Here is a 13572-nt window from a genome sequence, read left to right on the forward strand (position 1 = left end):
TAGATATCCTTTCGTCTTTCATGATGTCAGGGAAGTTTTGTGTCAGGAGATCTTCAACTATTTTTCTCTGTGTTTTCTGTCCTCCCTCCCTGTTCTGGGACTCCAATCACACGCAAGTTATCCTTCTTGATAGAGTCCCACATAATTCTTAGGGTTTCTTCATTTTTTTAAATTCTTTTATATGTTTTCTTTTCAGCTATGTTGGTGTTAATTGCCTGGTCCTCCAGATTTCCCAGTCTGCATTCTAATTGGTTGAGTCTGCTCCTCTGACTTCCTATTGCGTTGTCTAATTCTGTAATTTTATTGTTAATCTTTTGGATTTCTACATGCGCTGTATGGATTCTTGCAACTTATTAATTTTTCCACTATGTTCTTGAATAATCTTTTTGAGCTCTTCAACTGTTTTATCAGTGTGTTCCTTGGCTTTTTCTGCAGTTTGCCTTATTTCGTTTCTGATGTCTTGAAGCATTCTGTAAATTAGTTTTTTATATTCTGTATCTGATAATTCCAGGATTGTATCTTCATTTGGGAAAGATTTTGATTCTTTTTTTGGGGGGGTTGTAGAAGCTGTCATGGTCTGCTTCTTTATGTGGTTTGATATCGACTGCTGTCTCCGAGCCATCACTGGGAAACTTGTTTTTCCAGAAATTCCGCTAAAAAAAAAATGCAGTCAGATCCCTATCAGAACTGCCTTTGGAGTATAAGTGCCACCTTGTTCCCTGTAAGGATGAAAGTCCGAGATTTGGATCATATATGCTTAGCTGTAGCTGGTTCTGTGTTTTTAGTCCAATTAGGGATGGATTTTTGGTCCCTGGGTTTTCTGTGGTTCCTTCTCTCAGGCTGGAAGAGTGGGTTAGGAAAAGACCAAAAGAAAAAAAAAGGGGGGGGGAAGCAAAGCCGCCGCAGAGCCGGAGCTGTTCTCCCTCTGGCTCAGGAAATTCCAATGTTAATGAAGCCGACTGGGGAGGGTGGGGGAGGGATCAGAGAGATAGGAGAGTAGCACGTCGGAATATAGCCAGAGTTGCTTGTCTTGCTTGGAATGACTATTTTATCTGAGACTCCCGAGGGGCGTGTCGCCTATGTGTGTTGGCTGTGTGGAGATTGCCCCCGGGGGTCTGGCCCGCTGAAGCCGCGGTCAGATCCTCCGCTGCCAGTCCAAATCCTAGTGTCAAGGTTCCCCTGCTGGGATGCTTTACTCCCGGCTCCGAAATCAGTCGCTGCCTCCCGGGGACTTCTCGTCCCGCCAGCCGTGTCACCGCGCCGCCCCCGCAGACCGGCTGGGCCCCCTCCCAGGTTCAGTTCAGGGGGGTAGGGCTGCGCCCCTTGTTTGCGCCGTCACAAGATTTATGAGTTCAGCTCCCCTGGGCCCAGATGCCCGGCACCAAGGTTATCTGACTGGGACGCTGGCTCCAGGCTCCGAAAACAGTCGCTGCTGCCCCATATTTGTTCGTTTTCCGTCTCTAAATCTGTGTTTGTTGTTCAGGGTTCGTAGATTGTTATGTATGTGATCGATTCCCTTGTTTTTCCGAGTCTTTGTTGCAAGAGGGATCCAGGGTAGTGTCTACCTAGTCTGCCATCTTGGCCCCCTATCGGAACTGCATTTTTAACAAGCTTTTGGGATCTTCATTTGCTGATGCAGCAGGACTCAAAATGAGAAGAAACAGCTGAAAATACCCATTAATAATCTGAAAGTGGAATGCATGAAGTATGAATCTAGGAAAATTGGAAGTTGTCAAAAAGGAAATGGAACTCATAAATATCAATATCCTAGAATATAGTGAGCTGAAATGGATTGGTATTGGCCATTTTGAATCAGATAATCATATGGTCTACGATGCCGAAAATGACAAATTGAAGAAGAATGGTGTAGCGTTCATCATCAAAAAGAATATCTCAGGAACTATCTTGAAGTACAATGCTGCCAGTGATAGGATATTTTCCATATGCCTACAAGAAAGGCTAGCTAATACACAACTATTATGCAGATTTACACACCAACCACAAAGGCCAAAGATGAAGAAATTGAAGATTTTTACCAACTTCTGAGTTTGAAATTGATTGAACATGCAATCAAAATTCTTTGATAGTTACTGGTAATTGGAATGGAAAACTTGGAAACAAAGAAGGATGGGTAGTTGGAAAATATGGCTTGGTGATAAAAATGATTCCAGAGTTCAAACGATAGGATTTTGCAAGACCAAGGAATTATTCATTGCAAATACCTTTCCTCAACCACATAAATGGTGGCTACACACGTGGACCTCACTGGATGGAATACACAGGAATCAAATTGACTACATCTGTGGGAAGAACTCAAAACCCAGTGCAACAGAAAAACTCAGTATCCTCAGTCAGAACAAGGTCAGGGACCTACTCTGCAACAATCAATTGCTCAGATACAAGCTCAAGTTGAAGTTGAAGAAAATCTGAACAAGTCCATAAGAGCTAAAGTACAACCTCGATATCTCGCCTAAATTTAGAGATCAACTTAAGAATAGATTTGATGCATTGAACACTAATGACCAGAGACTAGATGAATTCTGGAATGACTTCAAAAACATCATACATGAAGAAAGCAAGAGATCATTAAATAGACAGGAAAGAAAAGACCAAAGTGGATGTCAGAAGAGACTCTAAAAGTTGCTCTTGAATGTAGAGTAGCTAAAGCGAAAGACAGAAATGATTAAGTAAAAGAGTTGAATATTTCAGACAGCAGCTTGAGAAGACACAGTAAAATATTATAATGAAATGTGCAAAGACCTGCATTTAGAAAATCAAAACAGAAGAACATGCTTGCCATTTCTCAAGCTGAAAGAACTGAAGAAAAAAGTCAAGCCTCAAGTTGCAATATTGAAGGTTTTGAAGGAGAAAATATTGAGCAATGCACGAAGCATCAAAAGAAGACAGAAGGAATACACAGTCACTGTACCAAAAAGAATTGATCGACCTTCAACCATTCAGGAGGTAGCATGTGATCAAGAACCCATGGTACTGAAAGAAGAGGTTCGAACCACACTGAAGGCATTGGCCAAAAAGAAGACTTCAGAGATTTATGCAATATCAATTGAGATATTTCAGCAAATGGAATGTACCACTGGAAGTGCTCGCTCATCTATGCAAAGAAATTTGGAAGGCAGCAACCTGACCAACCTATGGGAAGAGGTCCACATTTGCACCCATTCCAAAGAAAGGAGGCCGGATAAAATGCAGAAATTATCCAACAATATCATAAATATGACACACAGGTAAAATCTTCCTGTAGATTATTCAAAAGTGGTTACAACAGTACATTAACAATAGGCTCAAATATAGCAATGATTGTGAGGATGGCGAAGGATCAGACAGTGTTTCCTTCGGTTGTACACAGGGTCGGTATGAGCTGAAATCGACTAAAGGCATCTAACAACAACAATCTTTCGGTAGGTATCACACTGCACTTCGCTGCTACACAAAATTTTGGCTGTTTGCTGTGCAGCAGAAAAATATAGCAGTCTAGTCCTCTAAAGGTTACAGCTTTGGAAACCCTATGGGGAAGTTCTACTCTGACCTATACTGTCGGTATGAGTCAGAATCCACTCGATGACAATGGGTTTGGTTGTTTGTTTTATATCAATTTTTAGACAAACTTTAAGTAATTCTACTGAAGTTAATTATGAGAAAATATTTCAAGAAATTCAACTGAAAAATATACCTATTGCTGTCAAATTGAATTGGACTCATAGAGACGCTGCTGTAGAGTGTAGAACCCTCCTATAGGGTTTTCAAGGTTGTAAATCTTTATAGAAGCAGATTTCTGCATCTTTCTCCCATGGAGTGGCTGGTTGGTTCAAATTGCCAACCTTTTGATTAACAGTCAAGCACTTTAACCACTGCACCACCAGGACTTCCTATCTTGTTTTAGGGTATTTTGTTTAAGATCTGAATTTTTGTACAGGCACATAAACACAAACTTTAAAACGTAACTAAAAACTAGTTAGAAAAAGTACAATGAAATATATCAAAATAAACTTCCAAAATCAGGAAATAGTAAATAATAAAGATAAAAGGATAACTAATGAAATTAAAACAAGAAAGCTATAGATTTGATAACTCCAAGAGGCATTCTTTGGCAAAAGCAAACTTCGGATGAGTGTAATCTAAAAACTAATATGAGAAATCAGAATGCAGGGAATTAGTTTTGAGATAGTGGCTGTGATTATGCATGTGGAGAACATGTAATCATGTCTGTCTCGATGGGAAAAATTCTGAAAACCTCAAGATAGTTCTTTTCTTTTAGGGAAATATAACTAACCACAGTTGACTTAAAGAAAAGTAGAGCACATCCATAGTCTAGGAAATAACTGACTAATCAACAAAGACTCACCTCCAAACAAGGTCCTTGCTGGGAGTCTCTGTGGCACACGACATAGAAATTCCCACTAAAATTGTAAAGAATATAAGGATGCATGATATGGCCACTATCCAGTACAGTAGTCTGGAGTTTCATACTATGCAATAACACAAGAAAAATAAATTAGAGTCTTAATGTTGGAAAGGCAAAATGATCTCTTGCAGATGATGATTTATAACTGAAAGATGGTGGATATCAACCTGAAAGTTATTTAAAGTAATGACTTATTTTTTAGTTGTGTGTTTGGATAGCAATTAAATGAACTAAAATCATTAGATTTCATATGTGTTGCACTGATCAGGTAGGAAAGGACATTTGAATCAGAATACTAAAAAAATAGAAACAGGGTCTGGCATATTAGGGATACTCAGTATCTGACAACTCTATTCTACTCATTGAGAGCTATGTTCCTGGTATGAAAGACATTGCATCTTTTCATGCATTATGTCATTTCATCTTCCCCACAAACCTATGAAATAGGAAGTTTTATTATACTTCATGTACAGATAGTATTTGCTTACAGTGAATATTTGTTGAATGAAGAAATGGACTCATAAATGAAGTCATGAACACACGAGATCGCACTTATGAAAAATGAGGGAATAAAATAAAGAGGAGAAGCTAGCTCTTGCTAACAAAATTAAAAAAAAAAAAACACTGTGGTTCCAGCTGATCAGGACACAAAGCCCTTCACTGAAATTGTGGATGAGAAAAACACAGAATAGGAGTTAAGAAAACATGAAATGCATGAATGGAACAACCCCACCCTAAAAGAATGGGCTTTCCTCTCTCTTTGCATTCTTCTTGTCTTCTGAGAGTTAAACCAAAGCCCTCTGCCATGAGCCAATTCTCACTCATGGCGACCCTATGTGTTTCTTATAGAGTAGAATTCCTCCATAGAGTTTTCTATTATGAAAGCAGATCATCAGGCCTTTCTTCCATGGTGTGCTAGGAGGGTTCAAACCATCAAACTTTAGGTTAGTTGTTATCGTTGTTACGTGCCATCAAGTTGGATTCAACTCATAGTGACCCTATACGTAAGAGAACGAAACAGTGCCCGACCCTGTGCTATCCTCAAAATACTTACTACGCTTGAGCTCATTGTTGCAGCCACCGTGTCACACCATCTCGTTGAGGGTCTTCCTCTTTTTTGATGACCTTCTGCTCTACCAAGCATGATGTCCTTCTCCAGACACTGATCCCGCCTGATGACAAGTCCAAAGTATATGAGATGTAGTCTTGGCATCCTTGCTTCTAAAGAGCATTCTGGTTGTAATTCTTCCAAGACAGATTTGTTCATTCTTTCAGCAGTCCATGGTATATTCAATATTCTTCACCAAAACCACAATTCGAAGGCCTCAATTCTTCTGTCTTCCTTATTCCTTGTCCAGCTTTCCCATGCACATGAGGCAATTGAAAACAACATGGCTTGGGTCAGGCGCACGTTAGCCCTCAAGGTGACATCTTCATTTTTCAACACTTTAAAGACGTGTTTTGCAGCAGATTTTCCAATGCAATGTGTCTCTTGATTTCTTCACTGCTGCTTCCATGGGTGTTGATTATGCACCCAAGTAAAGTGAAATCCTTGACAAACTCAGTCTTTTCTCCATTTGCTATGATGTTGCTCATTGCTTCAGTTTTGAGGATTTTTGTTTTTTTTATGTTGACGTGTAATCCTACTGAAGGCTGTGGTCTTTGATCTTCATTAATAAGTGCTTCAAGTCCTCTTCACTTTTAGCAAGCAAGGTTGTGTCATCCGTATAATGCAGGTTGTTAATGAGTCCTCCTCCAATCCTGATGCCCCATTCCTCTTCATCGAGTCCAGTTTTTCAGATTATATGCTCAGCACACATATTGTATAGGTATAGTGAAGGGATACAACCCTGACGCACACCTTTCCTGACTTTAAACCATTCAGTATCCCCTTATTCTGTTCAAACAACTGCCTCCCTTTCCATGTATAGATTCCTCACGAGCACAATTAAGTGTTCCGGAATTTCTATTCTCTGCAAAGTCATCCATAATTTATTATGATCCACACAGTCGAATGCCTTAGCATAGTCAATAAAACCCAAGTAAACATCTCTCTGGTATTCTATGGTTTCAGCCAGGATCCATTGGATGTAGTCGAGTGCAAACCTTTTGTACCGCCCAAAGACCTTTTTGGGAGTTACTGCTCAACAAATACCTCCCTCCATACTTTTGGTCCAGCATTTCACAAATTTTCTTTCAGTCTTGCCCCCTAATGAGCCTTTAGAGGCATTTTCCCTCTTAATCACCAACCTACAAACTCTTGCAATTTTAATTCCACAAATATAGTGTATGCCTGTTTAGGTACTGTGGCCCTTTAGAAGGCCACAAACCATTGTAATGGCTCATATATTTTCACACTCCCAAGAACCTATTTCTATCACCTAGGTGGTGGTATCACCCCTCTTGAGAATACATGGTCTAGGCACAGCAGTTATTTGTCTCTTTAAGCTTTTCTGGATTGCATCCTACAAGGTTACTTTCCTCCCTGGCTGCTTTTGGTGAGAACAGAAGCGTATGAGGTGGACCAGGCATGGTTATCTGGACCAGAGTGATGTCTATGGGAGGCACAAGTGAGTTCATTTCCAACCTGGGAGTGGCGAGCTGCAGACAAAGGGAACAGGCTAGTATCCGCTGTTTCTAGGGCTTCAGCACTCGAAATACTATTCCTGCTCATCAAATAGTATTTTTCTAGTGTTCCTAACGTCTCAGACGGATTTAGCTTACAGGGAGCAAAAGAACCTAAACAGATAGGAATTTTGCTTGCTCATTTACTTCCCATGGTATAAATCTGGGCCAACATTTGAATCCACAACCACAGGGAGTCTTTACCTTAGAAAGAACATTTCTTTTAGTTTGGACCTCTACTCTGCAGAATGCCCCAGAGAAACGCTGCCTGAACCTCTTAGCTGGAGTTTCTCCACACTCAAAGGGAAGGAGGCATGCATTGGTTCAAGACTCATTGAAATCCTGTTGCCTTCACTCAGAGACATGGAGGTTCCACCCGAGCATATCCAGGCTCCCCTGGGACATCCCATGAGCATCCCTACGACGTCTCTTCTAGCCACTGAGGGTAGATCCGAGGAACAGGGGAATCACTGCAGGTGGAGAGACAAACAGAAAGCTAACTGATGGGTTTCACTGCAGATCTCTTGGGGCATCTCCCACTTCCACATGTGGCCACCCGTCAATGATCTGTTGTCATTATAAAAGTGGGGGATAGAGATTATTTTTTTCTTATCCAATTCATATAAGACTAGTACATAAAATATTCAAAACTCCCCAGGAAATACAGAGTACTGGCCATTGCAATCATTTGGTTTGGAGATCAAAGGACTCATAACAACTGGTTAATTAAAGCCATGAAACTCAGAGTAATAATAGAGTGACTGCAGTGCATTTCTCAGTCTGTACCACTAGGGAGTTAGGATATTCTTGCCCGTCATTTGGATATTGCTGTTTAGCCCCATCAAGGTTCCTGCTTCAGAACACGTGACTACCTGGGCCAGGATATAATGTCCCTGTCTCCTCCCTTTTTCCCTAGAGTGACAGTTACTGTGTGTGATGCCTTTAGCCTCCACTAGGAATCATTTCAAGAATATTCAAATTTATGATTGGATTACCTGTAGGGAATTGGCTGAAGACATTGCTCATTATATTATATTATACAGTGTAATGTTTCTATGAGAATCAGGGACACATTTTTTTTTTTTTTAGGAGGCAGGGTCATGCTTTCATTACAGAATTAGTATGTTTTAATGTTATGGATACTGTGAATCTTATAACTGATGGTTGTAGCATAGATTCCCTACCCAACATACATATTCTCTTTTTTACTAACAGAAACCCAATTTTATAGGGAGTTGGTTAGATATGCCTTGGGTGGTACAAACAGTTGAGACCTAGGCTACTAAACAAAAAGTTGGCGGTTTGAATCCACTCGGATTCTCTTCAAAAGAAAGGCTGTCCATCTACATCTGAAAGGTCACAGCCATTGAAAACCCTACAGAGCAAAGATAATTGAACAGGTGACAACTGGTTACATATGCCTTGCTGAAGTACCACACTTCCACTTGTAATTATGGGTAGTCAGTGGTATAGAAGGGAAGGTTTGGGATGGGAATTTTGGGATGGGTATATTGGAATGCTCTTTAGAAACATTTCCCCTTTTCCGTCTTCTTCTTACCCCCAGTTTGTACATGACAACTGGAATCTAGAAGCCATCATATCTACAAAAACCACACATTGTGAATGGCAGAGCAGAAATATAGACTAGCGCTTGCACTCATGTTAACCTGGAGCTATTATGTTGGACCCTTCTTTTATGGAAGAGAAAATAAACTCCTTTTGTGTTTAAAGTACTTTTAATTGAGTTTTTCCATTTATATAGCCAAATCTTACGCTAACACTACAAACACAGTCTTTTGTCTTCACTGGAATATACACAGCCAAATCAGGCACCTAATGTTGGCACCTGTGTGAGATATTATGATATGAATTTTGTTTACTTTGTCATTTCTCCCTTCATTTTATGTTTCCTTTCTTTTCTTTTGACCCAATGTTTCTCTTCTTCTATACGTTTAAAACATTTTCCTTTGTCTTATGTAATTGTGTAGACTTTCTAAAAATTCTTGTTGGAACGTATCATGTGAATGATCAATAAATGGTGTTTTTCAAATGACACTAGACAATAGATTCTAGACATTGACACATTGTATCTGTCATACCACGAGCTTCCTCTGAGGTCCTTGTACTCACTGTTGTGCTGATGAAGAAGCAGGTTCCTAGTATGTAAAGAATATTTATACAGTCCATCAGCTACTATGTGGAAAGGGCTGAATTAGAACTCACCCTTGTCTGATTCCAAGTCAGGGCCTTCCTCACTCAGCAGCGCTGCCTCCTGTAGTCAGTGCTTGACAAATAAGAGGAGGTGCTAAGGTTGAACCAGAGCAGAATCCTGAGAGCTGAACAGCCTGAGGGGAGAGTAAATATTTCTGCTCAAAGAGCAGATTGTTCTCTGAGATGGAAGCAAGAAGGAAAGGGAACCAGAGAGAATGGGCTGTGAGAAGCCCCTTCAGAGTAGGGACCTGGACGGTACAGAATTTGAATCAATACCATTTCACTATGTCATCACCCTGACTGTTCCCCAGAAGACATGGTTCATAAAAGCTTTCCTTCCCCTGAAATCCATTCCCACAGAACCCATGCCCACAGAACTCCCTGGAGTTCTCTGGCTTCTCCATGGCATCACCCCACAGACTGGGCTACACTGGCCCTTTCTCCTTTGAACAACGGGTACAGGCTAGGCAGGGAGGTGGTTTCCAGTGCTGGGTCTCAGGAGTGGATGGACCTTTCAGCGGAGGACTACAAATGAGGGGGATCTTAGCCTGTGGCCGGTGTGTTGCAGTTGAGCAGCAGAGGGAGAATTTAAAGCTTTGGGGGCTCAGAGGCAGATTTCTCAGAAGTTCTCAAAAAATACATTGTTTAATTGTTACTCCATTCTCCAGGACTCCACTCCTTGGAGGCCATGGGACCATAAAGAAAGAAAACTTTACTGCCAGTTCGGTCCCATGGGTTCAGCTTTGGCACCAGATGCAGATTCCCTCACTGCCAATGGACCCAGCTGTCCTGAAAGAGAATTTCCCTACCCAAGAATATGACATCTCATGTACGGCACATCATAAGGACCACTGATGAAAACCTAAAAACAGATTTTTCCTTAGAACCTCCAGAAAGGAAGGCAGACGTCTTGATTTTTAGCTCAGTGGGACTCACTTTGGACATCTGTCTTCCAGAACTTAAAGATAATAAATTTATGTTGGTTTAGGTCACTACTTTATGGTAATTTTTTATAGCAGCAATAGGAAACTAATAGGCATGGCAACCCCTAGACTGAGGTTTTTAGCTGGGTATATTGCAATCCCAAACTAAACCAGTGTTCTACTATTAAAAAATAAAAAGTTGAGAATAGATATTGGAAAGGCAACTGAGCCATGTTTGCCACAAGAATAATTGGGCAAGATAATCCTATAGGGTCGCTATGAGTTGGAATCGACTCGAGGGCACTGGTTTTTTTTTTTTTTTTTTTTTTTACAAACAAGAATGAAGAGAAAAGGTTTGGTCTCCTCTTTATTACATGCACCATGAAGCTTTGCTTAGCCAGTGTGAAACTGGCTCAATCTAAATAGATATATCCATGCAGCAGAATGATCACAAGCAAATCCAGTACAGTCAGATGCTATTATATTCATTCTGTCCTACAGAGGGTCAGTATGAGTCTGAATGGACTCGTGGGCACCTAACAACAACAATAATAATTATATTGTAAAAGCAGCATCAAAATCAGTGAGAAAAGAAAAGATTTGGATATAAATGAGACTTACTAAGTTAATTGCTGGAAGCAAAAAAAAAAAAATTTCTGTCTTAAAGTGATAAAGTTGGAAGAAATATTTCAAATAGCATAAGATTTCTAGAAGAAACTATAGATTAATGCCCAAAGTGGAAGAACATTCCATATGAAGAGCAGAACTTCTTAAAATATTTTTTCTTACCTTTAGCCTTCTCGAAATCCTCATGTACCAAAGCTGCTACCAGAAGCTTCCATCTTATCTTGACTTCCAACTCCAAATAGTCTCTTCCAAACCCAGATTCATTCTCTCTCTCTTCTCTGACTCTTTTATACTCTCTCTTAATTATTCTTCCCATTTTCCATATAATATAGGCTTCCCTGCTGATTGCTCAGCATCTCCACCATCTGTACAAAAAAGCACAGAAGTATAGGATTTGGCTGGGAAGAAATGCAGCCACTGTGAGAATGATTGCACGAGGGAAAGGGAGTGTGGATATAGATTCCTTTTTTACTTTTTCTGTTACATAACTTATTGAAACCCCAGCTTCATGGCAAAGTTTGATATCACTTCTATGGATTATTCATTTCTGAATTCTCATTTCGTTCAGCACGTTCCCTCCATTTCTACACACAATGCTACTACAATAAAAAATAAGTCTGCACTCTAGAGTTACTGTAGCAATAAAATACATGTGACAATGGAATTATACAAAACTTCAAACATCATTTTTTTACCAGTACTTAGAACCCTTAATACTAAAAAGCAATACCATCAAAAAAATTTTAACATGCAAAAAAAATGATAAATAGACTTGCAGGGGGCTTACAAATGTAAATATTCTACTCAGAGGTTGACTTCTACTTTGTCTCACAGTCAACGTCAGATTAATTGACCTGAGAATTAATGAGACATAAGAAACAAAGAGAGGAAGATCCTCAATGAGATGGACTGATACAGTGCCTGCAAACGTGGGCTCAAGCATGCAAGGATTCTGAGGGTGATGCAGGACAGGGCAGTGTTTCATTATTGTGCGAATCTGCGTTGTAGCCTTTCATCATACTCAATCAATCTATATAACCCGAGAAGCTGAACTATATGAAGAAAAATATGGTATCAGCATCGGAGGAAGACTCCTGAACAACCTGCATTACACAGATGACACAGCCTTGCTTGCCGAAAGTGAAGAGGACTTGAAGCACTTACTGATAAAGATCAAAGACCACAGCCTTCGGTATGGATTGCACTTCAACATGAAAAAAATGGAACTCCTCACAACTGGACCAATATGCAATATCATCACAAATGGAGAAAATATTGAAGTTGTCAAGGATTTCATTTTATTTGGATCCTCAATAAACAACCATGGAAGCAGCAGTTAGGAAATCAAAGAACATATTGCATTGGGGAAATCTGCTGCAAAAGTATTCTTGAAACTGTTCAAAAGCAAAGATGTCACTTTGAAAACTGAAGTGCGTCTGACCTAAGCCATGGTATTTTCAATAGACGCACCTGCCTGTGAAAGCTGGACAAGGAATAAAGAAGATCAAAGAAGAATTGATGCCTTTGAATTACGGTGTTGGTGAAGAGCGCTGACTATATACCATGGCCTTCCAGAAGAATGAACAAGTCTGTCTTGGAAGAAATACAATCAGAAAGCTCCTAGGATGCCGGGATGGCAAAATTTCATCTCACATACTTTGGAGGGATCAGATTCTGGAAAAGGATATCATGCTTGGTAGAGTTCTTGTTGTTGTTGTTAGGTGCCACTGAGTCATACGGACTCTATGTACAACAGCATGAGATACTGCCCTGTCCCTCGCCATTCTCATAATCATTGTTATGCTCAAGCCCGTTGTTGCAGCCAATGTGTCAATCCATGTTGTTGAGAGCCTTCCTCTTTTTCACTGACCCTCTACCTTAGTCTTCAAGGTGACATCTTTGCTTTTTAACACTTTAAAGAGGTCTCCTGCAGCAAGCTTGCCCAGGGCAATGCATCATTTGTTTTCCAGACTACTGTTTCCATTGGTGTTAATTGTGGATCCAAGTAAAATGAAACTTTTGATTACTTGAACCTGGTAAAATAGAGGGTCAGTGAAAAAGAGGAAGACACTCGATGAAGCGGATTGACACTGTGGCAGCAACAACGGTCTCAAACACAACATTTGTGAGGACAAGGCAGGACCAGGCAGTGTTTCATACAGTTGTACATAGCGTTGCTATAAGTAGGACCTGACTGGATGGCGCCTAACAACATTTTCCTGAGGTTGCGAGATCTGTACGGGGAACTTTTTCTCAAATCTCTATTAAAGCACTTGCCACACTGAACTGGCTACCTGTCTCTACCACTAGCCACAAGCCTTCCGAGGGCATGACTGAATCTTGGGAATCTTTGTATCTCCATGCCTGGTACGTAATACATACTTCATCAAATTTGGTTGAAGGAAAGAATTAAGGAGTTTATTAGTAAATGAACAATGCTATCACCTAATAAGTACCATCCTACCCCTATTTTGTACCCTGCGGTTCACTTTCCTCACTAATTTATCTTTGTAAAACACTATTTTTCAAACTTTTGGCCATTCCTTTGTAGATAGAAAAAAATAATGAGGATACACAAGCATGAAGTACAATCAAGTGAAGTAAAGCAGAAGCAGGTGGAGTGGAGTAGAAAATAATGTTGCACACATGATAAGGCAAAGTCTTGTTTATCTTAAGTTTCAGTTGTGTGTGTATGTGTGCATCAGTACTGTATACTGGGTTTCGGCATAGGATGTATTCTTACTGTGGCTTCTGACCAAAATG

General features: G+C 40.2%; 1 long non-coding RNA gene across 1 annotated transcript; it reads right to left on the minus strand.

Annotated features, from left to right (window-relative positions):
- Nucleotides 1-4366: 4366 nt before the first annotated feature.
- On the minus strand, nucleotides 4367-11284 carry LOC126074100 (uncharacterized). Its single transcript, XR_007516908.1, has 3 exons — nucleotides 10972-11284; nucleotides 9272-9393; nucleotides 4367-4418 (listed from the first exon to the last, which is right to left on the minus strand). It is a non-coding gene; the product is annotated as an uncharacterized LOC126074100 (long non-coding RNA).
- Nucleotides 11285-13572: the final 2288 nt, after the last annotated feature.

The sequence above is a fragment of the Elephas maximus genome, chromosome 3 (genome assembly GCF_024166365.1).
Source record: "Elephas maximus indicus isolate mEleMax1 chromosome 3, mEleMax1 primary haplotype, whole genome shotgun sequence".
In the NCBI taxonomy this organism is placed as follows: domain Eukaryota; kingdom Metazoa; phylum Chordata; class Mammalia; order Proboscidea; family Elephantidae; genus Elephas; species Elephas maximus.